The 26,163-nt window shown below is 44.8% G+C and overlaps 1 pseudogene; it reads right to left on the reverse strand.

Annotated features, from left to right (window-relative positions):
* Positions 1 to 135: 135 nt before the first annotated feature.
* LOC123088272 (BTB/POZ and MATH domain-containing protein 1-like) lies at positions 136 to 25,277 on the reverse strand (annotated as a pseudogene).
* Between the last annotated feature and the right edge of the window lie 886 nt (positions 25,278 to 26,163).

Raw genomic sequence — 26,163 nt, forward strand, 5'->3', positions numbered from 1 at the left:
GGCGAGGGGCTGGGGCGGCGGCGCTAGGGAAGCCGCCCGGAGTCGCCCGCGGGAGCGAATCTGGGGCGGACGCGTTTTTCTTCAGTGTCACCGCCCCAATTTCCCTGGAGCTCTTATACTGTTAAAGATCTAGAAACCATGAACTATTAGCATTGCCAAAATACTGGGCATCACTCTGCCGAGGGCATGCCAATCAGCTTCATCACAACAGAAGGACAGCTGATATACACACGCTGGAAGCTTTCAGTGGCCACAACTGCCCTCCAGTTTGCAGGGGAGCTGAGGAAATCAAAGCATGCCTTCTTCAGCCCAACACAGTGGTGCTGATCAGCGAGAGCCATGATGGTCGCAACTGTGCCTACATCGATGTACCCGCATAGCCTTTCCCCGCAAACCAGCTGTTGCTACGGGAAATTGATCCGCGCAACAGCACTGATTCCTCGCTTTCGTGGAGGTAAACCAACCGTTTTTCATGCAAAACGGCAAAGATGAGTCAAACCCTAGGTTTGCTAGGGCTGGGCAGAAGCTACGAGCTAGGTGCTGGAAAGTAAAGAGCGTAGGAGAAAAAGTAACGTAAGGTTGTGAAAGGATTGATTGATTTTTCAATCGGCCATATACCCACATATATAAGGGTATGCCTGGCCTTTGGTAAATTGGAGTAGGACTCCTGACGTGCTGTTTCCTTGGCACATAAGCCAAAAGGCTTTTCCTAATCTTTCTGTAGAAGCATCAGCCTGGGCCCAATACTAGTAAACTTTCCATATTAGCTCCGTTTTGGCAGAATAGCTGATTATGCAAAATCTTTTCCATCTTCAGTTTTCCAAACCAGGCCTCTTTCCTTCTTTCTTTTCATGTGTGAGCTCTAACACACAATTCTGTTCCATCCAGCCTGCTGCACCTAGCCTCTGTACTTGCAATCATGTGTGAATTCTCAAACCATTAGCTTAACCACCAAAACTAAATAATCTGGGCAACCCCTCAAGCCAGATCCAAATTAGACTATCAACACATGCCCCCTGTTTTTGGGTGTAATTTTATTTACCAAAAACACCATGGCAATGTCTTAGGACGATGTCAACCGCTTCACCAGCCATATCAACTGCTTAGGGCGATGTCTAAATAACACATCGGCCAAATTTTGTTTAGGGTGATATCTAAAATCATATCGGCCATATAGTGCCATCAAGCTTCTTGCCACATGCTAGGATATTACTTCTTCAAATATTTGCCATTGGGAACTTTGGGCAACTTTTCCCCTTGCAAAGATTGTACAAAATATGAATTTCCAGGAACAATCTCTACAACCTTATACGGACCTTCCCAACTCGGTGACCACTTGCCGAATTTATTGTTCCTAGTTCCAACAGGCAAAATCGTTTTCCACACCAAGTCTCCTATTTGAAACGATTTTCCCTCACCCTTTTGTTATAAGCCTTAGCTACTCTTAACTTTTCTTTTTCAATTTCCTGCAAGGCTCTTAATCTTTCTTCTGGAACATCATCAATTCTATCCAGCATCAAATTATTATAGTCTATAGCTGACAAATCATTTTGTGTGGCTACTCTAAGAGCTTGCAAATTAACCTCTACAGGTAACACTGCTTCCTGTCCATGCACTAACTCATATGGTGTCACTTGAGTTGCTCCATGCTTAGATATCCGATGAGCCCATAAAGCCTCCGAAAGCACTTCATGCCACTTTCTTGGATGCTCCTTAATTTTTTTCTTTATAAGTTTAATTAAAGTTTTATTGCTAGATTCGGCCTGTCCATTAGCTTGAGCATAATAAGGCGACGATTTAACAATTTAATTCTAAAAGATTCGGCAAACTCATGAAATTTATGAGACATAAAAGAAGAACCTTGATCAGTAGTCAAAGTTTGAGGAATACCGAATCTGTGAATAATATGCTCCAAAACAAAATTAATCACGTCCTTATGGGTCATATTTCTTAAAGGAATTGCTTCAGTCCATTTGGTAAAATATTCTGTAGCTACTAGGACGAAGCGATGACCTTTAGATGAAGCAGGATATATTTGACCAATAAAATCTAAATCCCATCCTCTAAACGGCCATGGCTTAATAATGGGATGCATCATAGCTGCAGGTGCCAATTGAACATTTCCAAATTTCTAGCATTCTTCACACCCTTTATAATAGCGAAAACAGTCCCCTAACATCGCCGACCAATAAAAACCTGCTCTTTTCAATAACCATTGCATCTTATGAGCCGACTGATGTGTTCCGCATAGCCCTTCATGTACTTCACCCATAGCTACTCTTGACTGATCAGGACCTAAGCACTTTAAAAGTAATCCATCTATTGTTCGACGGTACAACTCACTATCTAGCAAAGTATATTTTAAAGCTTGTCGCCGAATTTTTCTATCTCTTGTTTGCCCAGGATCCTTTAGATGATTAATCAGAGAAATTCTCCAATCACTTGGTTCTAAATTAGCTGCTGATTCGGTTATTTATGACTCCTGCACCGAATCTTCTTTGCCATATACTATTTGCTGCTGGATTGAGCAAGGACCTGCTACATCTTTTAGCAAATTAATAGCCAACAGATCAGCATTACTATTAACAGCATCTAGCATCGGTTTCTCTAATATGAAAAACTTTCCCCTGCTGATTTGGTATCCGGATGCTTGCTACGCTAAGCAATTAGCTCTAGAATTCTCTTCCCTAGGTATATGACTGATAGTGAAAGTATTGAGAGACTTAATTATATCTAAACATCGGTCTAAATAGCTGTTTAATAATCCATCAAAACATTGAAATTCACCACCAATTTGCCGGACTACCAGAAGTGGATCTCCAAAAGCCTCTATATCCTTTACACCCATATCTACTAAATTTTGTAAACCAAACAACAAAGCTTCATATTCAGCTTGGTTATTTGTACAAGGATATTCCAAACAGACTGATGTTTCATAAACGACATTGTTTGGTGAAATTAAAACATTACCGATGCCTTGTCCCTCCCTACAAACCGATCCATCAAAATAAAATTTCCACGGGCACACACTAACATAATTAATATCTTCTTCATCCTTAATCCTATGATCAACAATAAAATCAGCGATGACTTGACCTTTCATAGCACACAACGATTCATATGCCAAGTCATATTCTATTAGTGCATAAGCCCATTTTCCAATCCTACCACTAAGAATCGGCTGCTGCAGCATATATTTAATTATGTCGGCTTGGCAAGCTACTACACATGTATTATAAAGTAAATATGGCCGAAATTTTGTACATGCATAATATAAAGATAAACATGATTTTTCAATAAACACGTACCGACTCTCAGCGTCAAGCAAGCGTCGGCTCAAGTATGCAATGATGTACTCCTTCCCGCCGTTCTCTTGTGCTAAAACTGAGCCGATCACCTTGTCTTGTGCGGCAATGTATAACCTGAACGGCACACCAGACTTGGGTGCTCGAAGCACCGGAGGACTTGACAAATACCGTTTTATATTATTAAAAGCCTCTCGCTGTTCTTCCCCCAAGTGAATTCGGCTTCATGTTTTAACCGAAGTAAAGGAATAAACGATTCAATTTTTCCCGCAAGGTTAGATATGAATCGTCTCAAGTAATTAATTTTTCCTAACAATTTATGCACATCCCTTTTACATGTGGGCTCCTCCAATTTTCTGATTTCCTCTACCTTCTTAGGATCAATCTCTATGCCATGCTTGTGAATTACAAAACCTAAGAACTTACCAGCCGACACACCGAAAGCACATTTGAGTGGATTCATTTTCAGCCCATACCGACGCATTCTTTCAAAAGCTAATCGAAAATCGGCTAAATGATGATCAAACCCATCCGATTTAACAACTACATCAATATATATTTCTAATACGATGCCTAGAAGATCATGAAAAATCTGATTCATAGCACGTTGGTATGTAGCTTCGGCATTCTTCAATCCAAAAGTCATAACATTCCACTCAAATAAACCAATAAAACCAGGGCATCGAAAAGCAGTCTTAAACATATCTTCTTTGGCCATAAATATCTGATTATAACCAGCATTACCATCTAAAAAACTGATCACTTTATGTCCAGAAGCATTGTTAATCAACATGTCGGAAATAGGCATAGGATATTCATCTTTAGGGGTAGCCTTATTCAAATCCCTAAAATCAATACATACTCTAATCTTATCAGCATTCTTCTTTTCAACAGGAACAATATTAGAAATCCATTCCGCATATCTACACGGCCGAATAAACCGAGCTTTTAACAACCGATCAATTTCATCTTTGATGCGGTCATATATACTAGGATTGAATCGCCTAAGGGGCTGTTTATGCGGCCTAAAATCAGATTTAATAGGCAATATGTGTTCAACTAAGTCCCTACTCAAACCGGGCATCTCAATATAATTCCAAGCAAAGCAATCAACAAATTCCCTAAGTAATTCACATACCTTTCCTCTCTGATCGCCCCCCCATATTAGCATTAATAAATGTAGGTCTAGGGACACTTCCATCACCAATATCAACTTCCTCAAGTGGGTCAGCCGATGAGAATCCTTGTCCAAGCTTCTCCATGTCATCGAAATCCTCAATAGCTTCATGCATATCATTCTTTCCTGAACGATACTCCTCAACATGCCTTTGCATCCATTTAACACTATCTTCCTTATTCATTGAAGCCGAGCTACACTAGCCGGCTGTGCGTGTACATGAACAAAACTATCTCTGCCAATACTAATATAATCATAATCTGATAAATCTCTACCCGTCAAGCATCGCATCTCACCGTGTTGCCAATCAACCGGAGCCTCAGCCAAAGCAATGCAGGCCGAATTATCCACCTCAACTACTTCAACATCATCATCAACCCATTGAATCAAACATTGATGCAGAGTAGAAGGGATGCAACAATTTGCATGAATCCAATCACACCCCAAAAGAATATTATATCGGCCTTTGACATCAACAACGAAGAAGCAGTCAGCAATGTTTTGCTCCCAACCGTGAGCTCCATAGAAATAACACCCTTAGCTTCAGACAAGTCTCCTGAGAACCCACTAAGTCCCATATTGATTTTCATTAGTTCTTCCTCTTTTCGGCCCAATTTAGAAGAAACCAAAAAATGCATGATATTAACACCGGCTCCGCCATCAACAAGCACGCGACCAATAGGCTTACCATCAATGTGACCCTTGATAAACAAAGGCTTTAGGTGTTGTCCGTGCTTCTCTGGTTTCTCAAATGTAACACTTTTGTGGCCAAGAACAAGCTCTGCAACTTCAGCCTCTTCAGCCTTAGGCGCATGAAATTCAGCAGGCAGCTCAAATACCATATTAATGTCCATATCTGTAGGCATATCTTCTTTATCCCCAGAGTTTCCATCCATGACCATGTCATCAGCAATGTTGCCTTCCTCCCTTGCGATGCGTTTCTCTTTCCAAGTCATATTCAAAGGCACCATTGGTTTATCTTTATTGAACCACTCGTCGCGCTTCTTCTCAGCTAGTTCCTCTCTAATTTCCAATGCCTGCAGCCGTTGCACCCTTCTTTTTTGAGTATGTGTGAGCCCCGTTGGGCACCATCGAAGCTTTGGTTTAGTTCCTGGTGCCACTGACCTAATTTTGCTGCTCCCCGAGTTCCTCGGTCCGTACTGATGTGCTGCTGCTTGGGGAGCAAACATTCTGTCTTTGGCTGAAAAAAATTCTGTATTGATCAGTTGTGCTAGCGGTCCCATCTTTCTGCATATTGGGCCTCAAATCAGCATGTGAGTTGCTTTCTTTTTCTGGAATCTCCTCTTGCTGCAATGTATCAGGCCCCTGTTGCTGCAATGCATCATTACTAATCTTTTCTGACTAACATCAAAAAATCTTGTCACACTTACTAACATCAAAAGTATATTTGATTTCCTCTCTTTTAGCTGGTGTGGGTTTCAGGGCAGCACATGCAAAAGGTTTTGACTAGGTGCTCGAACCCATTCGGCCATACATATATCAACACCATCTTCACTAGCCGAATCACTATCATGCTCTACAACATTAACCGTAGGTTTTTCCTTGTCTTTGTTCTTATTATCCCTAAACCGGCTGTATGGTTTAACTTCTTTAGCACGGTTTTCCTGTGCCCAAGCCTTTTGCAAAACTTGGTTAACATCTGAAAATTCTTGCCCTTCCAATTTATCTCTAATATGAGCAAGCAAACCCGAAAAGGCAAGATCAGCTAAATCTTTTTCGGCTATGGTCAAACTGAAGCATCAGTTTTTGACATCTCTAAATCTTTTAATATAATCATAAACATATTCATTGTGTTTTTGCTTAACCATTGTCAAATCTAAAAGTCTAAGTTCGGTTTCACCACAATAAAAGTACTCATGAAATTTCTGTTCCAATTGAGCCCATGTTGTAATAGAGTTAGGACCAAGCGATGTAAACCAAGTAAATGCAGTACCAGATAAAGACAAAGGAAATAATTTCACTCTAAAAATATCTGATGTACCAACTTCACTGCATTGTGCTAAAAATTGTCCTACATGCTCAAAGGTTGATCTACCATCTTCTCCTGTGAACTTAACAAAATCTGGAATTCTAAACCCACGAGGATAAGGTGTTGTGTCGAAATATTAAGGGTAGGGTTTTTGATATGCGCGTGCTCTACCCTTAGGTTCCAAGCCAAATTCTCTAAGTATATTAGCAAGTTGATCCTTAAAATTTTTGGTAGGCTGCGGAGAACTAGCTTGTGGCATAGATGCACCATAAGTACGTGGCGGTAACTCTGACAAAGAAGTATGAGCATGATACATTTGCTACAGAGAACCATTAAAACACGCATCTGGCACCGGCCCGTAAGGAACCCCGGTAACAATAGGTGGCAAGGGTGGTGTGCTATATGCTACTGTTTGATAGTAGGGTTGCTGCAGATTGGAATTAAAGCCAACACTTTGGTTATTGCTGCTGAAATTTTGTGGAACCGAAGTCAGAGCAGGAGTAGCAGCAGTAGGTACAAAATTATTGGCCGAATTGCCAATGTAATTATGACCACTTTGGTTATTGCTTAACGAGATGTGGGGCTGCACAACATTGGGTACTGCAACGGGTGTATGCATAGGGTTAGGTACATTAGTGAACCTACTATTTTCTGGATGCGCCGGCTATTTCTCATAACGTTCATCATTGGCCTGTAGCACCATTGAACGAATTTGACGAGGCAAGCTGATCTGAATATCCTTATTAAATTGCTCTCTGAACTCATCAAATTTGCTAACTACAGATTCAGTAATCGTGCATGCCATATCTGTCATTTGTTTGTCGTATTTACTAGCTACAGATGCATCAATTAGATGTGCAATCTCTTCTGTACAAGCAGTTTTACTTACCCCAACAGGATGACTTGCTGTAGCTATCTTCTGGATGACGCCATTTCTTGCCTTTGGAAGCCTGCCAATTTCTGCTTCAACTTTTCCACCCTCTCTTCCTCAAGCTCCTTTTCAAGTTTCTGCCGTTCATCCTCAGGAAGATCCTCAAGTGTGACAACGATGATGTTGTTGGGGTTGAGATCACTTCCGTCCTTGGGGTCGGTGCTCATTGTGTTCCTCTTCTTCGTCCCTAGCGGAGTCACCAATTGTGTTGCTGCGGGAAATTTATCCACGCAGCAGCACTGATTCCTCGCTTTCGTGGAGGTAAACCGACCGTTTTTCAATGCAAAACGGCAAAGATGAGCCAAACCCTAGGTTTGCTAGGGCTCAGCAGAAGCTACGAGCTAGGTGCTGGAAATTAAAGAGCGTAGGAGAAAAAGTAACATAAGGTTGTGAAAGGATCGATTGATTTTTTAATCGGCCATATACCCACATATATAAGGGTATGCCTGGCCTTTGGCAAATTGGAGTAGGACTCCTGACGTGCTATTTCCTTGGCACATAAGCCAAAAGGCTTTTCCTAATCTTTCTGTAGAAGCATCAGCCTGGGCCCATGATACGTCTCCGTCGTATCTACTTCTCCAAACAGTTTTGCCCTTGTTTTGGACTCCAATTTGCATGATTTGAATGAAACTAACCCCGGACTGACGCTGTTTTCAGCTGACTTTCCATGGTGTTATTTATGTGCAGAAACAAAAGTTCTCGGAATTACCTGAAACTCCACGAAACGTCTAGTTAAAAATAATAAAAAATCCTCGCCAAAGATGAAGACCAGGGGGGCCACACCCTGTCCACGAGGGTGGGGGCGCCCCCCCAGGGCGCGCCCCTACCTCGTGGGCCCCCTGGAGCTCCTCCGACGCCAACTCCAACTCTATATATTTGCTTTCGGGGAGAAAAAAACCAAGGAGAAGAAATCATCACGTTTTATGATACGGAGCCGCCGCCAAGCCCTAAACCTCTCGGGAGGGCTGATCTAGAGTTCGTTTGGGGCTCCGGAGAGGGGGATTCATCACCGTCGTCATCATCGACCATCCTCCATCACCAATTTCATGATTCTCACCGCCGTGCGTGAGTAATTCCATCGTAGGCTTGCTGGACGGTGATGGGTTGGATGAGATCTATCATGTAATCGAGTTAGGTTTGTTAGGGTTTGATCCCTAGTATCCACTATGTTCCAAGATTGATGTTGCTATGACTTTGCTATGCTTAATGCTTGTCACTAGTGCCCGAATGCCATGATTTCAGATCTGAACCTATTAAGTTTTCAGGAATATATGTGTGTTCTTGATCCTACCTTGCAAGTCTATAGTCACCTACTATGTGTTATGATCCGGCAACCCCGAAGTGACAATAATCGGGACCACTCCTGGTGATGACCATAGTTTGAGGAGTTCATGTATTCACTATGTGGTAATGCTTTGGTCCGGCACTATATTAAAAGGAGGCCCTAATATCCCTTAGTTTCCGTTAGGACCCCGCTGCCACGGGAGGGTAGGACAAAAGATGTCATGCAAGTTCTTTTCCATAAGCACGTATGACTATATTCGGAATACATGCCTACATTACATTGATGAATTGGAGCTAGTTCTGTGTCACCCTATGTTATGACTGTTACATGACGAACCGCATCCGGCATAATTATCCATCACCGATCCAATGCCTACGAGCTTTCCATATACTGGTTTACGCTTATTTACTTTCCCGTTGTTACTGTTACAATCACTACAAAACACCAAAAATATTACTTTTGCTTTTGTTACTCTTTTGTTACCGTTACCAGTACTATCATATTACTTTGCTACTAAATACTTTGCTGTAGATACTAAGTTATCCAGGTGTGGTTGAATTGACAACTCAACTGCTAATACTTGAGAATATTCTTTGGCTCCCCTTGTGTCGAATAAATAAATTTGGGTTGAATACTCTACCCTCGAAAGCTATTGCGACCCCCTACACTTGTGGGTTATCAAGACTAATTTCTGGTGTGGTTGCCGGGGAGCATAGCTCTATTCTTTGAGTCACTTGGGATTTATATCTGCTGGACACTATGAAGAACTTGAAAGACGCTAAGACAACAATTTGTCCCTCAACTATGAGGGGAAGTAAGGAACTGCCATCTAGCTCTGCACTTGATTCACCTTCTGTTTTGAGTAAGCTTGCGACACCTAAACCTTATTCTGCTATTCGTTCTGATATGTCGCATGTTATTGATGATGCCACTTATGCTATGCATGATACTTATGATGAAACTACTTCTACGCTTGATACTACTGTGCCCCTTAGTGAATTTCTTGATGAACAAATTGCTAGGGCTAAAGAGAAAGAAATTATTGATACTGAATATATTGATGAAAGTGATGATGAAGATACGCCTGTTATTCCTGAGGGTTATGTTTTTGATATGGAAGCTTCTACATCTATTTTTGCCTGCAAAGGTAGATCTGAGCTTAAGAGGCTATTAGTTAAATGGAGTAAGGAATCTCTTAGAGATAGAATGAAACCTGACCCTGCTTTTGCTACTTCACCTATTTGTGTTGCCGATAAGGATTATGAATTCTCTGTTGATCCTGATATAATTACTTTGGTTGAATCTGATCCTTTTCATGGCTATGAATCTGAAACTGTTGTGGCACATCTTACTAAATTAAATGATATAGCCACCCTGTTCACCAACGATGAGAGATCTCGCTACTTTCTCTGTTGATCCTGATATAATTACTTTGGTTGAATCTGATCCTTTTCATGGCTATGAATCTGAAACTGTTGTGGCACATCTTACTAAATTAAATGATATAGCCACCCTATTCACTAACGATGAGAGATCTCGCTACTTTTATATCCTTAAAATATTTCCGTTCTCATTAAAGGGTGATGCTAAGATATGGTTTAATTCTCTTGATCCTGGTTGTGTGTGTAGTCCCCAGGATATGATTTATTACTTCTCTGCTAAATATTTCCCTGCTCATAAGAAACAAGCTGCTTTAAAGGAAATATACAACTTTGTGCAAATTGAAGAAGAGAGTCTCCCACAAGCTTGGGGGAGGCTTCTCAAGTTACTTAATGCTTTGCCTGATCATTCTCTTAAGAAAAATGAAATACTTGATATCTTTTATAATGGACTAACCGATGCTTCCAGAGATTACCTGGATAGTTGTGCTGGTTCTCTTTTCAGGGAAAGAACACCGGATGAAGCTGAAATTTTATTGAATAATATGTTGACAAATGAAAATAATTGGGCACTTCCTGAGCCAGCTCCTGCTCCAATTACCGAGCCTATTCCTAAACCAACTCCGAAGAAGAGAGGTGTTCTATTTCTCAGTCCTGAAGATATGCAAGAGGCAAAGAAATCTATTAAATAAAAAGGTATTAAAGCCGAAGATGTTAAGAATTTACCTCCTATTGAAGAAATACATGGTCTTAATTTACCGCCTGTTGAAGAAACACATGATCTTAATCCATTACCTATTGAATAACCTCCTGATCCTGATAACCCGACACAGGTAGTAAAGGTAAATTCTCTCTATAGATATGATAGAGCTGAAATCCCTCCTACTAAAATTGCTAGCCAATGCTTGGATGAGTTTGATAACTTTAAGTTTAAGCAAGAAGATTTCAATGCTTATTTTGGTAGACAATTAAAACAAAATGCTTATATGATTAAACACTTGGGTGACTATATGGCTAATATTAGAGGTTAACTTAAACTTGTTAGCAAACATGCTTCTATGGTTACCACTCAAGTAGAACAAGTACTTAAAGCTCAAAATGATTTGCTCAATGAAATGAATAGTAAGAAAAATGATTATGCTATTAGAGTGGCTACTAGAACTGGTAGAATGACTCAGGAACCTTTGTATCCTGAAGGCCACCCTAAGAGAATTGAGCAAGATTCTCAGAGAAATAATATTGATGCACCTAGTTCTTCTAAAAGGAAGAAAAAGAAAAATAATAGGACTTTGCAAACTTCTAGCGAACCTATTGCTGAAACACTTGATAATCCAAATGATATCTCGATGTCTGATGCTGAAACACAATCTGGTAATGAACATGAACCTAATGAAAATGTTAATGATGATATTCATGATGATGCTCAACCTAGTAATGATAATGATGTAGAAATTGAACTTGCTGTTGATCTTGATAACCCACAATCAAAGAATCAACGTTATGATAAGAGAGACTTTGTTGCTACGAAACATGGTAAAGAAAGAGAACCATGGGTTCAGAAACCCATGCCTTTTCCTCCCAAACCATCCAAGAAAAAGGATGATGAGGATTTTGAGCGCTTTGCTGAAATGATTAGACCTATCTTTTTGCGTATGCGATTGACTGATATGCTCAAATGAATCCTGATGCTAAATATATGAAAGATATTGTTACAAATAAAAGAAAGATACCTGAAGCTGAGATTTCCACCATGCTTGCTAATTATACTTTTAAGGGTGGAATACCTAAGAAACTTGGAGATCCAGGAGTACCCACTATACCATGCTCCATTAAAAGAAATTATGTTAAAACTGCTTTATGTGATCTTGGAGCCGGTGTTAGTGTTATGCCTCTCTCTTTATATCGTAGACTTGATTTGAATAAGTCGACACCTACTGAAATTTCTTTGCAAATGGCTGATAAATCAACTGCTATACCTGTCGGTATTTGTGAGGATGTGCCTGTTGTGGTTGCAAACGTTACTATTTTAACGGACTTTGTTATTCTTGATATTCCCGAGGACGATAGTATGTCTATTATTCTTGGAAGACCTTTTTGAATACTGCAGGGGCTGTTATTGATTGCAACAAAGGCAATGTCACTTTTCATGTTAATGGTAATGAGCATACGGTACACTTTCCGAGGAAACAACCTCAAGTTCATAGTATCAACTCTATTGGAAAAATTCCATCGATTATTTTGGAGGTTTTGAATTTCCTCTTCCTACTGTCAAGAAGAAATATGATATTCTTATTATAGGGGATGTGCATATCCCCGTTGAGGTAACATAGTGTTATTCGAAATTTCTCCGGTTCCATGTTATTCGGAATGAGTTTGTTAACAAGACCTGATCAACCTTGTTAGTGGATTCCTTTTGATGAGCATGAGACAGATGAAACTAGAAGCACAACCTTCTGTACCCTCTTTATACTTTCTGTTATTTAGTTGAAATAAAGTAAAAATAGTATTTTTCTGTCTGTTTTCTGATTTATCCGTGCAATATAAAAATACCCCAAAAATAAAAGTCCTCCAAATGCCATGCCAATTTAATATGATTTCTTCTGGAATATTTGAGGATTTATGGTACTGAAAACACCACGGGGGGAGCTGCCACCTGGCCACGAGGGTGGAGGGCACGCCCTACCCCCAGGGCGCGCCCCCTGCCTCGTGGGCCCATGGTGGCCCTCCTCCACTTATTCCTGCACCCATCCACTTCTTCTTCCTCCCAGAAACACGAATAGCTGCTTCAAGCACGAGTTCTAGCTCACTTTGCCGCGATTTTCGATCTCCTTGCTCAAAGCACCTCTCACAAAACTTCTTGGGGAGATTGTTCCTTGGTATGTGACTCCTCCATTGGTCCAATTAGTTTTTGCTCTAGTGCTTTATTCACTGCAAATTTGTGCTGCATAGGTGACCATGTTCTTGAGCTTGCATGTCAAATTTATATGGTTCCAAGTAGTTCTAATGCTTGATATAGGCTCTACGCACTTGTAGGAGTAGTTGCTATCAATTTTGTTGAGCTTGGCTCACTTTTGTTTGAAGTTACTAAAAATTTCAGAAATTTTTCAGAGGAAGCAATATGCTTAGAAAAATGTTCCAAGGTGGTTCTTCAAGGAAGCAAGGACCCAGACTTGCAATGCGTGATGCTGATGAGGAGCCCCCAAGGGATGCTCCAGTGCGGCCCTGTGAATGGCCTTCAGAAAATTTTATGGATCGAGCGGGAATCAAAGAGGAATTTAACGCATATTTGCGTAACGCCGATCTCGTGAGCTTTGAGGCAGACAAATGCCCACAGTACTATCAATTCACTAGTTCATTTGTGAGGAGGTTTGAATTTGCATCTTCACGTAATTCTCCAACTGTCATGTTTGATCTTTATGACAAATCTTGTACCATGGACTTAGAGGATTTTACTTTTGCTTGCAAACTTGCACAATGGGGTAGTGCTAGTGATTCCCGTAAATCTGAATTTAGAGATTTTCTTGCTGGTATAACTGTAGGGGAATCTAGAGATATAACACAAGCTACCATAGGGAGCATTCACTTTCCTGCTATACATTATTTTGCTCTCTTCATTGGTAGGTGCATAACTGCTAAGGATGAAGCATGTCATATGTGTGTGCCTGACCTCAGTATTCTTAGGAGTGCTGTGTTAGGAGACCAATCTTATCATCTGGGAGCTATTGTAGCACATAGGTTGCATCATAATAGATATAATGGAGATTTCTTTGGAGGAATTTATGCAACCCGCTTAGCTAATTTTCTTGAGGTGGACGTTCGTGAGGATGATATTGAGTTGCCTCCTACTTATTTAGATTTTAATTCTATGGTCTCTCACCAGTTTATCGAGAGGAATGGATCACCTCTCTTGTATCGACTAATCTTTGACAAACGGTGTGTTGTCCGTATTACTCTCCCTGCTCCTGCCTTCTTTGATTATCAGGCAAAACGAAGATATATTATTACTAGAGAGGAGGCATATGAGTACGAAAGGAGAGCGGAGGCAGCCCGATGCCATGCTGCAGCTCAAGCGGCGATAGCCGCTGCATCACAGTACGACCCCAACTACACCTACGGGTATTTGCCAGGCCATCACTCGCAATGAACCAACTTAGGACAAAAGCCTAAGCTTGGGGGAGTAAGTATTTCCCACAGACATTACATTTATGTTTACACACACTCATTGCTAGATGTCGGTGCTCATACTCTTTCATTGTAATATCCATGCTAGTTTATTTTCTTTTTCCTGCTTTCTTCTTGTGTGTTTGTTAAACCTTAAGAAAAACCAAAAAAATTTAGTAATAGCTTCTAGCTAGTTTACCTTTCTTGATGTAGTAGTAATAATTAAAAATAAAACCCAAAAATATTTCCCGTTCTTCTTTTGCTTGTTGGGAGCTTTCCCGTGTAAATAGTTTTATTTCTTTTCTTTTCTTTGGGGGTCGATAGGAGAAGACCATGATTAAATTGTTGAAGTGGCTCTTATATGCATTATTGTTGATTTAACCAAGAGCCCATACTGCCTTGTCTTCTCCTATTTTTTGAATGCTCGCAGATTCCAGCTTAGTCCAATGCACGTGCACTCTTATTATTATTCAGTTCGTTCGGCCGTGCAAGTGAAAGGCAATTATGATGATATATGATGGACTGACTGAGATGAGAAAGCTGGTATGAACTCAACCTCTCTTGTTTTTGTAAATATGATGAGTTCATCATTCTTGATTCAGCTTATTATGAATAAACATGTTTGCAATGACAATTAGAGATCATAGTTGCTCGTGCCATGCTTGATTAGCTATGAGTTATAATGGTTTACCTTGCGTGCCAACATGCTATTGAAATGGTTGTGATGTGGTATGATGGGGTGGTATCATCCTTTGAATGATTTAAGTGACTTGACTTGGCACATGTTCACACATGTAGTTGAAACAAATCAACAATAGCCTTCATGATATTTATGTTCATGGTGAATTATATCCTATCCATGCTTGCATCCAATGTTTATTAATTTTAATGCATGTTCATGACTGTTGTCGCTCTCTAGTTGGTCGCTTCCCAGTCTTTTGCTAGCCTTCACTTGTACTAAGAGGGAATACTGCTTGTGCATCCAATCCCTTAAACCCCAAAGTTATTCCATATGAGTCCACTATACCTTCCTATATGCGGTATCTACCTGCCGTTCCAAGTAAATCTGTATGTGCCAAACTCTAAACCTTCAAATAAATATTCTATTTTGTATGCTCGAATAGCTCATGTATCAACTAGGGCTGCCCTTATCTTCCATGTTAGGCGGGTTATTCTCAAGAGGAGTGGACTCCGCTCCTCACTCATGAGAAAATGGCTGGTCACCGGGATGCCCAGTCCCATGCTTTATGCGAACTAACTCAAAATTAATTGCAAACAAAACTCCCCCTGGGACTGTTGCTAGTTGGAGACACTCATTGTTTCGAGCAAGTCTTGGATTGATGCTTGTTGGTGGAGGGGGAGTATAAACTTTACCATTCTGTTTAGGAACCGCCTATAATGTGTGTAGCATGGAAGATATCGCCATCTCTTAGTTGTTATGTTGACAATGAAAGTATGCTGATCAAAATATTGTTTATCTCTATTTCAAAACCGAGCTCTGGCACCTCTACAAATCCCTGATTCCCTTTGCGAAGGGCCTATCTATTTACTTTTATGTTGAGTCATCACCCTCTTATACAAAGCACTAGCTGGAGAGCGCAGCTGTCATTTGCATTCATTACTATTAATTTATATTGGGTATGACTATGACTGGATCTCTTTTACCATGAATTACAATGTCTAGCCAGTCCTTGATCTTTAAAGGTTCTCTGCATTTATGTTTTGCGGTCTCAGAAAGGGCTAGCGAGATACCATCTTGTTATACCATATTATGATTGTTTAGAGAAAGTGTTGTCATCTGAGATTTATTATTATGGCTCGCTAGTTGATTACGCTATTGATATGAGTAAACGTGAGACCTAGGAGTTATTGCAAATGTGGTTAGTCATAATCTTTGCTGAAAACTTGAATGCTGGCTTTACATATTTACAACAATAAGAGCAAACGGAGTTTGTAAAACTTTTTCTTTATCACTTTCAGTTTGTCAACTGAATTTCTTGAGGACAAGCAAAGGTTTAAGCTTGGGGGAGTTGATACGTCTCCGTCATATCTACTTTTCCAAACACTTTTGCCCTTGTTTTGGACTCTAATTTGCATGATTGGAATGGAACTAACCCCGGACTGACGTTGTTTTCAGCACACTTTCCATGGTGTTATTTATGTGCACAAACAGAAGTTCTCGGAATGACCTGAAACTCCACGGAACGTCTAGTTAAAAATAATAAAAAATCCTCGCCAAAGATGAAAACCAGGGGGCCCACACCCTGTCCACGAGGGTGGGGGTCGCGGCCCCCTAGGTCGCGCCCCCCTACCTCGTGGCCCCCCTGGAGCTCCTCCGACGCCAACTCCAACTCTATATATTTGCTTTTGGGGAGAAAAAAAATCAAGGAGAAGAAATCATCGCGTTTTACGATACGGAGCCGCCGCCAAGCCCTAAAACCTCTCGGGAGGGCTGATCTGGAGTCCATTCGAGGCTCCGGAGAGGGGGATTCGTCGTCGTCATCATCATCAACCATCCTCCATCACCAATTTCATGATGCTCACCGCCGTGCGTGAGTAATTCCACCATAGGCTTGCTGGACGGTGATGGGTTGGATGAGATCTATCATGTAATCGAGTTAGTTTTGTTAGGGTTTGATCCCTTGTATCCACTATGTTCTGAGATTGATGTTGCTATGACTTTGCTATGCTTAATGCTTGTCACTAGGGCCCAAGTGCCATGATTTCAGATCTGAACCTATTATGTTTTCATGAATATATGTGTGTTCTGGATCCTATCTTGCAAGTCTATAGTGACCTACTATGTGTTATGATCCGACAACCCCGAAGTGACAATAATCGGGACCACTCCCGGTGGTGACCATAGTTTAAGGAGTTCATGTATTCACTATGTGCTAATGCTTTGGTCCGGAACTCTATTAAAAGGCGGCCTTAATATCCCTTAGTTTCCGTTAGGACCCCGCTGCCACGGGAGGGTAGGACAAAAGATGTCATGCAAGTTCTTTTCCATAAGCACGTATGACTATATTCGGAATACATGCCTACATTACATTGATGAACCGGAGCTAGTTCTGTGTCACCCTATGTTATGACTGTTACATGACGAACCGCATCCGGCATAATTATCCATCACCGATCCAATGCCTATGAGCTTTCCATATACTGGTTTACGCTTATTTACTTTCCCGTTGTTACTGTTACAATCACTACAAAACACCAAAAATATTACTTTTGCTTTTGTTACTCTTTTGTTACCGTTACCACTACTATCATATTACTTTGCTACTAAATACGTTGTTGTAGATAATAACTTATTCAGGTGTGGTTGAATTGACAACTCAACTGCTAATACTTGAGAATATTCTTTGGCTCCCCTTGTGTCGAATCAATAAATTTGGGTTTAATACTCTACCCTCGAAAGCTGTTGCGATCCCCTACACTTGTGGGTTATCAGCCCAATACTAGTAAACTTTCCATATTAGCTCTGTTTTGGCAGAATAGCTGATTATGCAAAATCTTTTCCATCTCCAGTTTTCCAAACCAGGCCTCTTTCCTTCTTTCTCTCCATGTGTGAGCTCTAACACACAATTCTGTTCCATCCAGCCTGCTGCACCTAGCCTCTGTACTTGAAATCATGTGTGAATTCTCAAACCATTAGCTTAATCACCAAAACTAAATAATCTGGGCAACCCCTCAAGCTAGATCCAAATTAGACTATCAACACCAGCTTTAGCCTCTGCATGTCATACCTGTCTGCCACGACAAGTAGATGCTGGAACATGGTATCTTCATCTTCTTCTTTTGTCTCTAGTATCTTGTCGGTGTAGGCGAAATAGAGCAACGCCTTGAACACCTGAGCCTATATGTCATCTATGTGTATGACTCTGGATGTGCCACCCTCCTTCATTGCGCTGAAGAGCTCCGCACTGAATACCGGCGATCGGGAGGCGATCACGCATCGGTGTGCGGCGAACGTCTCACTGCCAACCCGAAACACCACATCGCCACCCTTCTCGGTCTTAAGGAGAACACCGAGGTGCTTGCTCAGGTAGGACGGGGGCGGGGAAACAAACTTTGGGGCAGCAGCCTCGACCATCTTGGCGGAGAACCCGTTGATGACAACAATGTCACACCTGATTGTGAAGGAATCATCCTTGAGATGCTTGGATTTCTCAAAGGCTTCCCTTTTGATGAACTTTTTTTTTCTCGAATATGCACGAGTGTGCATATCATATATTAAAGAAGAAAGGCCAAGAGTGCCTCCACCATAGTTTACAGGATTGTTATTACATGCTAATCCTCATCACTCACCCACCTCTCTACCCTAGCAAAGAAGGGCATTACATTCCCTTTCAATAACCCAGCGGAGGACCAAGTGGAACCCTCCGAACACACCTTTCTCAGCAGCTGCTCGACGGAAGGCTGCGCGCCCTCGAAGACAATGGCATTTCTATGCTTCCACAACTCCCACCAAGTCAGCGTGAAGATGGTGCGAAGATCCTTCATGCTGACATTGTTCGATCCATGCTTGTCGACAGCCCACTCTACCAGCGAGTCTTGGGCAGTAGGGATCCAACTCGGTGTCCCCAACGCAACAAAGATCGTTGCCCAAACTATCCGAGAAAAAACACACGTGAGTAGTACATGATTGATCGTCTCCTCCTCTTGATCGCAAAAAGGACATGCAGCCTGGAGAGGTAGACCTCTGCGTGCAAGACGATCCGAGGTCCTGCATCTATCCTTCATGGCCAGCCATGTGAAAAACCTGCATTGCATCAGAGCACGTGATTTCCATGTCAGGTCCGCCGTTGGGATCACCTCCCGACCCCAAAAACCAGCCGCATATGCCGATTTCACAGAGAACTGCCCATTATTGTCCCACGACCATGATATCTCATCCGGCGCCTCGTCAGAAAGTTCCCAACCATTGACCACCTGCCATAGTGCTAGAAACTCATGCAAGGTCTCAGGTCCAAAGTTGGGGCTAATGTCCATCGCCCAAGACCCGTCTTCCATGGCCGTACTGACCACCCTCAACTTCCGAGTGCGGGGTGGCACAAGATCATAGACTCGTGGTGCTAACTCCTGGATTCTCTGTCCATGTAGCCATCGGTCCTCCCAAAAGAGTGTTGTTCGTCCCGACCGCATGTTACTCCTCATGGTTGCCTGGCACAACATGTTTGCTTCTTCCGCAACTTTGATTCTGAATTCATTCCAGGGTCTGGACTCATCAGTCCTCTTGAGCCATGGCCAACGAGCTTGCATGGCGATATTCATCCATCTTAGATTTGGCAGCCCTAAACCACCTGCCCACTTCGGCATACACACCAAGTCCCATGCAATAGCACAATTGCCACCGTTTGCCTCAGCTCTTTGGCACCATAAGAAACCCCGACAAATCTTGTTCATTGTCGTGATAGTTTTTGCAGGGAGGTCCAAAGCCATCATAGCGTGGATCGGCATGGCACATAGGACAGACTGCACAAGAGTTAATCGTCCACTTTTAGGCATAAGAGTTGCCTTCCACTTAGGAAGTTGATTTGCCATGTGATCCACCAAAAACCGCAGCTGCGTCGCTCATTGCTTTCTTAGCGATAATGGTAGCCCAAGATACTTAATCAGAAATGATCCCAAGGGGCATTGCAACTCATTGCATGCCATTGCAATCTCCTCCTTGGAGAACCTGATAGGTAGGGCCGTAGATTTGCGCATGTTGATTTTCAGCCCTGCTGCCTCCCCAAATAGCTCAAACAGAGACTTACACACCTCCAGGTCCATTGGATTCGGCTTGACAAATAATACCACGTCGTCAGCAAAGATAGATAGGCGCTTCCTCATAACAACATGCGTCAGGGGTGATAGCACTCCTCTACCCATAGCCAGCTCGAACATCCTTTGCAGGGGCTCCGTTGTTAGAATGAAGAGCATTGGGGAGATCGGGTCGCCCTGCCGCAACCCTTTACAGTTGTAGATCGTGTCTCCCGGATCACCATTTACAATGATGTTGGTGGTCGATGTTGCAAGTATCCCGCATATCCAAGACCTCCACCTTGGCCCGAAGCCCATTTGATGCAAAACCTCAATAAGGAAAGGCCACTGAACGGAGTCGAATGGTTTTGATATATCTAGCTTGAGCAGCACAGTTGAACTCCTCAAAGCATGCAATCGGCATGCCATGCTCTGCACAAGCATGAAATTGTCATGCAGCGATCTGCCCTTAACAAATGCGCTCTGGTGGTTTCCAACCAGCTTGGGAAGATCCTCCACCAACCGGCAAGCCAGAACTTTCTCAAAAATCTTAATGGCCCCATGGACAAGGTTTATAGGCCGGAAATCGCTCACCTCCAAAGTCCCCTCCTTCTTGGGAAAAAGTGAGACGAGGGACTTATTGATTGCGTCCAAACCTCTCATATCCCCTTGTAAAAGCTGTCCATCACTTTCATGAAGTCTACCTTGATAATGTCCCAGCAAGTTGCATAGAATCTACCGGTGAACCCATCCGGTCCCGAAGCTTTATCCATGGGCATGCTCTTTATCACCTTCTCCACTTCCTCAGCCGTAAATGGATTCTCCAAATGCTCTAAGTCCAGGTGTGGCAGGCCCAACCTATCCAGATTGAGAGCATGTGACCTAGCCTCCGGAGCACCAAAAGCCGCACCAAAGTATGCGTCCACCGCCAATGCCACCTCATCTTGCCCAGAGTATAAGTTGCCGTTGTGCTTCACTGTTCTCATGATATTATTTCTCTATCTATGACTAGCTTGTTGGTGGAAGAGCCTAGTGTTTCTGTCACCCTCACGCAGTTGCAACAGCCTTGATCGTTGCCTCGCTATCGTCCTCTCTAGAGAGCTCAAGCCCAACAGCTTTTTTCTTTAGGCATTTCCTCAGCGCCCTCTCAGCATCAGATAGTGCTCTTGTCTCCATGGCGATGTCAAGTTGTTTGATAACTTCAAGCACAATCGCTATTTGCAGTTTCACATTTCCGATCCAACGGTCACTCCACCTTTGGAGGCTCACTGCAGTTGCTCTCAACTTGTTATGCAGCATGAGATAGTCATTGGTGGCCGCAGGTGTGGTGGACCAAGCCAGCTTGAGTACATCACGAAACCCTCGGCTCGAGTCCAAAATGACTCAAATTTGAAATGGCTCTTTATATTGATACTCACATTCATATCTAGCACCAACGGGCAATGATCAGACACAGCCGTGCCCAGAGCCGAAAGAGAACTTGCTGGATAGGCCTCGTCCCAGTCATTTGAGACGAACACGTGATCAATCTTCTCCAAGGTGGCCACTCTTCGTTCATTTGACCAGGTGTATCTTCTGCCGTTCAAATAAATCTCTTTGAGTTCCAAGGTGTTAAGTTTGGCGTGAAACCTTCCCATCATCCTTCGGTTGATCAAGGCATTGTTCTTATCCTCCTCACAGGTGATGAGATTGAAATCTCCGGCCACGAGCCAAGGCCCCGCATGTAGGTCTCGAATATCCACCAAGTCTTGTAGGAGCTCAACCTTCTCATCCTCCTCTTGTGGCCCATACACACATGTGAGCCACCAGGGCTGCTCATCCTCAGGGCATTTAACGAGCACAGTTAATGTATGGTTGGTATAGTGTGGGTTAGAGAGTTGAGTCATCGTGGCATCCCAGGCCACCAAGATTCCACCGCGCGTTCCGGACGCAGGCAAATAGAAAAACTTCTCAAACTTAGCACCGAGGCATTGCCATACAACGTTTAGCGATACATCATGCAATTTAGTTTCTTGGAGACACACAATGGCTGGACAAGCCTGAGTCACCACCTGAAAAACCGTGTTCTGATGGGTAGGCACATTGAGCCCACAGACATTCCACACCATCATCCTCAAAGGTTGCGCATTCATCACAAACACCAACCAAGCCACTCGCGTGTGCGCTAACACACCTCCACCCCCTCCTGGGGCACAGCCGGCGATTCCCACCCGAATAAAGCGAGCACAACGGCGATGTGCATGTCCGAAAGCGGGCGGGAAAATAGATTCACGTACATCCTTAGAGCTTCTTCCGAGATGACCTCCCCTTCATGCACCAAACAGAGCTTCCTAATGAGCACCTGCTGTTGCTTGGATGCCCCGTGCTTCGCCAGCCTCGCACTCCTCCTTGGCGTGCCATCCAATCTTCATTTCTTCCTCGGGTTAGGTGTTTGCACCACATATGTGCAAGTGGTCGGGAGCGGCAAGATTGGAGAGAGAGTTTTGCACATCTCAGCACGCATGCTCTCGATATCGCCATGCATCAGCATGCCACCACCAGACCGTGGCGGCATGGCCAGGGCCAGCCCATCTTCAACAGCAGTAGCGGTCACATGGTCCAGCATGCCCAGGAACTGCCCATGTTCAGGTTCATCAGTAGAAGTGGGCGCATGCATTGGCTCACTCCCCTGCTCCATGCTACGTACCATGCATGTTGCATGGGTGCAACTCTCCTCCGATCGGCACACTTGGAAGGTTTCCATAGCCTCCACTTGTTTGTTTTGTCCATACTCGCACGCGTTGCAATCCAACTGGTGAGACAGCGACTCCAAGGCCCAGGAATATCCAGAAAAGCTGCTACTATCTTCCTCCAGTAGGCCCACCAGGGTGATGCGGCAGGAGCCAATCAGGATGGAATCGCTACCGCGCAGGCCCCCAGCAGGTACCAGATGCCCAGGCCTATCCACCTTGGGTGCACAGCCAAGCCTGTCAGCACTGGTCCATCTCAACAACTGGACCGAGGCAGGGGAGATAGGCTGATCAGCGAAGGGACCCACAGGCGACTCGGGCCGATCCCCGATTGGCTGGCAACACTCCACAGCAGCAACCAGTCCAAAAGTATGTTGCGGATGCAACCCAATGACATCCCCCACACAGCTATTGCTGACCGAAGACCGGACCATATCTGATGCAATTTGAACCTGACGCCCCGCCGGCGGTGGCACCGCCGACGAGGATGAACCCACCGTGCTGGCCGAGGAGATGCCAGCGGCCAAATCCCTCCCGGGCCGATGAAGTCCAAAACCAGGCACATGCTCATCATTGCCAGAGGAAGGCGACGGTGGCGACGGCGGAGGCGGAGGCGGAGGTCGCCGGCCGTCAACATCTCCAGCGTCCACCAGCACCGGCTCTGCAAGCACGGTGATGTCGATCTGGTACCAGAGAGTCTTGGCCCACCGTCCCGCAGGCACCTGGCGGCCGATCTCCTCCGCCCAAAGGTTCTGCCTTGGCTCGTTGATGAAGAGCAGCCGGCGTCGAGGAATCTTCCGCGGCCGGTCCGTACGAAGCCAAACTCGAAAGTCCGCCATGTCCAAGCGCCGAGCAGTATTGTCATCCACACCAACGACATATCCTAGACCACGCAAGATCACACTGGCCGCCCTCTGGTTCCAAGCGTGCGCAGGCACGCCGCGCAGGGCGACCGGGACAAGGAAGGGCAACGAAGCCGCCGTCGCCTGCGCCTGCCTGTTCCATGGCCGGAGATTGAGCTCGAACCATGAGGAACGCGCATGCCCTGCACAGACCATCCTATCGCGGATCGCTCGGTCTCGGCACAACACGAGGAAATCATCCGGGAAGTATGACTGGATGGACATATCCGCCGGACCGATATCGAACGCGGCGTGTAAGGCCTCCGCCGCCGACGCCAGATCCACCGTAGGCCTGTTGCCAGTCACTGTGACCAGAACGGCGCGAGCAAGCTCCTCCTCCATCTGCCATATGTCATCGGACGCCTCCAGGAAACAAACCTCCACTTGGTCATCCTGCTCCACCTAGGCAGGCACCGCCACCGGCCGCGCCGGCTCGTGCTGGCCAAAAGGTACCGAGAACTCCGGCCCAGCAGTCGGCATGACGGCCTGCAGCGAGCCCTGGGCAGGCTGCCGCACCACATCACTCCAAAGCCGAACGGCACCCGGAGGTGGAGGGCCGGGCGGCGGCGGGGGAAGCGACTGCAAAGAGGCAGAGCACCGAGGCGACGGGGAAGCGCCATCTTCAACCCGATGGCGCAAAGCAGGTGGCTGCACAGGCTGATCCACTGGAGAAGGACTACGCGGCCTGGTGCACCCGCGCGAGCTGTGACCAACTCCATGGCAATGCACGCAGAAGGGCGGGTTTGACCAGTCCACCGAGATGTGCCTGTCACTTCCACAGTTGTAGCAGGAACCATGCAACTCCACCGGAAGGCACGAGGAGGGCAGCGAACAGGGGGCCGGCAGTGCACTAGGCCAACCAGGTGGAAGGCGGCTCCTTGGGCGCCGATCCCGGCCGAGCGGAGCCCGTGGGTGGTGATGCACCTTGGTGTGCCAAGCCTCCTCCGCCCGCCGCGGAGCAGAGACACGCGACGGACCACCCGCCTCCCCCTGGACAATCGGGCCAAAGGCCGTGCCCAGGACAGGCGGCACGATGATGGAGAGCAGCAGGGGACGCGGCAGCACCGATGGGGACGGGGGAGGATCTGGGCGGGGAGTTGGCGCCGGGGAAGATGGAGGCGCCAGATTCGGCCGGAGCAGCGACGACGAGCCAGATCCCGACGAGAGCGAGCCCGAGAGGGAGACACGAGAGGCCATAGCGACGGGACGGGGGTGGGTGCCGCCACCAGATAGGGGGCGGCGCGAAGGTGGCCGCCGGCGCCGGAGTGGCGGCCGGCGCAGAGCGCTAGGCAGGGGAGCGGAGCGCTAGGCAGGGTTTGAAGTCCCCCAGCCAGAGCTGCCTACGTAGTTCTTCACAGCTGCCCCCGATGGGAATGAAGGCAGCACTTCCTCCTTCTGCACCGCGTCGACGAACCAGAAATTGTGGCGCGCTTTCACCTCCGTGCTGCCAACAATGTTGTCATCGAGACACGGAAAAAGGGACAGGTGATCCGCTGACTCCGATGTTTGGCCGTTGGGGTAGTATTCGATGTGCCAGCGATGGCCGCACGCGGCAACTGGTGTGACTTAAGGGGTTCTCCGGTGGGAACAGTCTTGGTGCAGGAGTAGCCATCGACCGTGAGAAGGTGGTACCCGCTCGCCCTGTTGGCGACGATGGCGGAGGCTGACATCAACGGCTTCCCACTGACCGCAAGCCTTCCCTGAGGGTGGGAAGCTGGCTACTTTGTCTCCTCCGTCTCCGGCGACCGCACTTTTTAGGAGGGGATTTGCTGCTACTACCGCTTTGCTAGGGCTCAAGCGCCGGATATTTTTAGGACAGGGCATGGATGGATGGACCGAAAAAATATACTCCCTCCGTTCCCAAATAATTGTCTTTCTAGTCATCTCAAATGAACTACAACATACGGATGTATGTAGACATGTTTTAGAGTGTAGATTCACTCATTTTTCTCCGTATGTAGTCATTTATTGAAATCTCTAGAAAGACAATTATTTAGAAACGGAGGGAGTATGAAGCGATGCCCTTAGGGAAGAAGAACATGTAACTTTTACTGGACTCTTGGGCTTACACGAAGTACTTGATGGTTTAGCTCGGCCGGGCCTAATAGTCTTCCCGACCTTTATGGCCGCTCCATCTCTTCTTCTTTTTTCAAACAGGAGGATAAACCACCGACCAACACCCAGTATTAAATATTATTAAACATTGATGATGCCAAACAAAATAAATCTTGAAATCATTAATCCCGAACGACCGCTCCTAAACTAGTTGCTCTCAACAAATCAAGTTAAACGATTGGAGGTCATTCATATACGACAAGCCTCACGACAGTATCTCTAAATCCCACCTTTTACCTATGTGATATATCCCCACAGAAAGGGTGCAATGCTCCAAGAAAATACCCTCAAGGAGTAATCGCTCTCTGCACGCCGACGTCAGTTGGTCCAACCAATGCAAGGCAAAGAGTTTCCACCACCGAAGCGGATCTTTGAACCAACTGTTCCAACAGGGAAATGACACATGGACATCAATCCTACCTTTTTTTTTGAAAAGTGGGT

The sequence above is a fragment of the Triticum aestivum genome, chromosome 1B (genome assembly GCF_018294505.1).
Source record: "Triticum aestivum cultivar Chinese Spring chromosome 1B, IWGSC CS RefSeq v2.1, whole genome shotgun sequence".
In the NCBI taxonomy this organism is placed as follows: Eukaryota; Viridiplantae; Streptophyta; class Magnoliopsida; order Poales; family Poaceae; genus Triticum; species Triticum aestivum.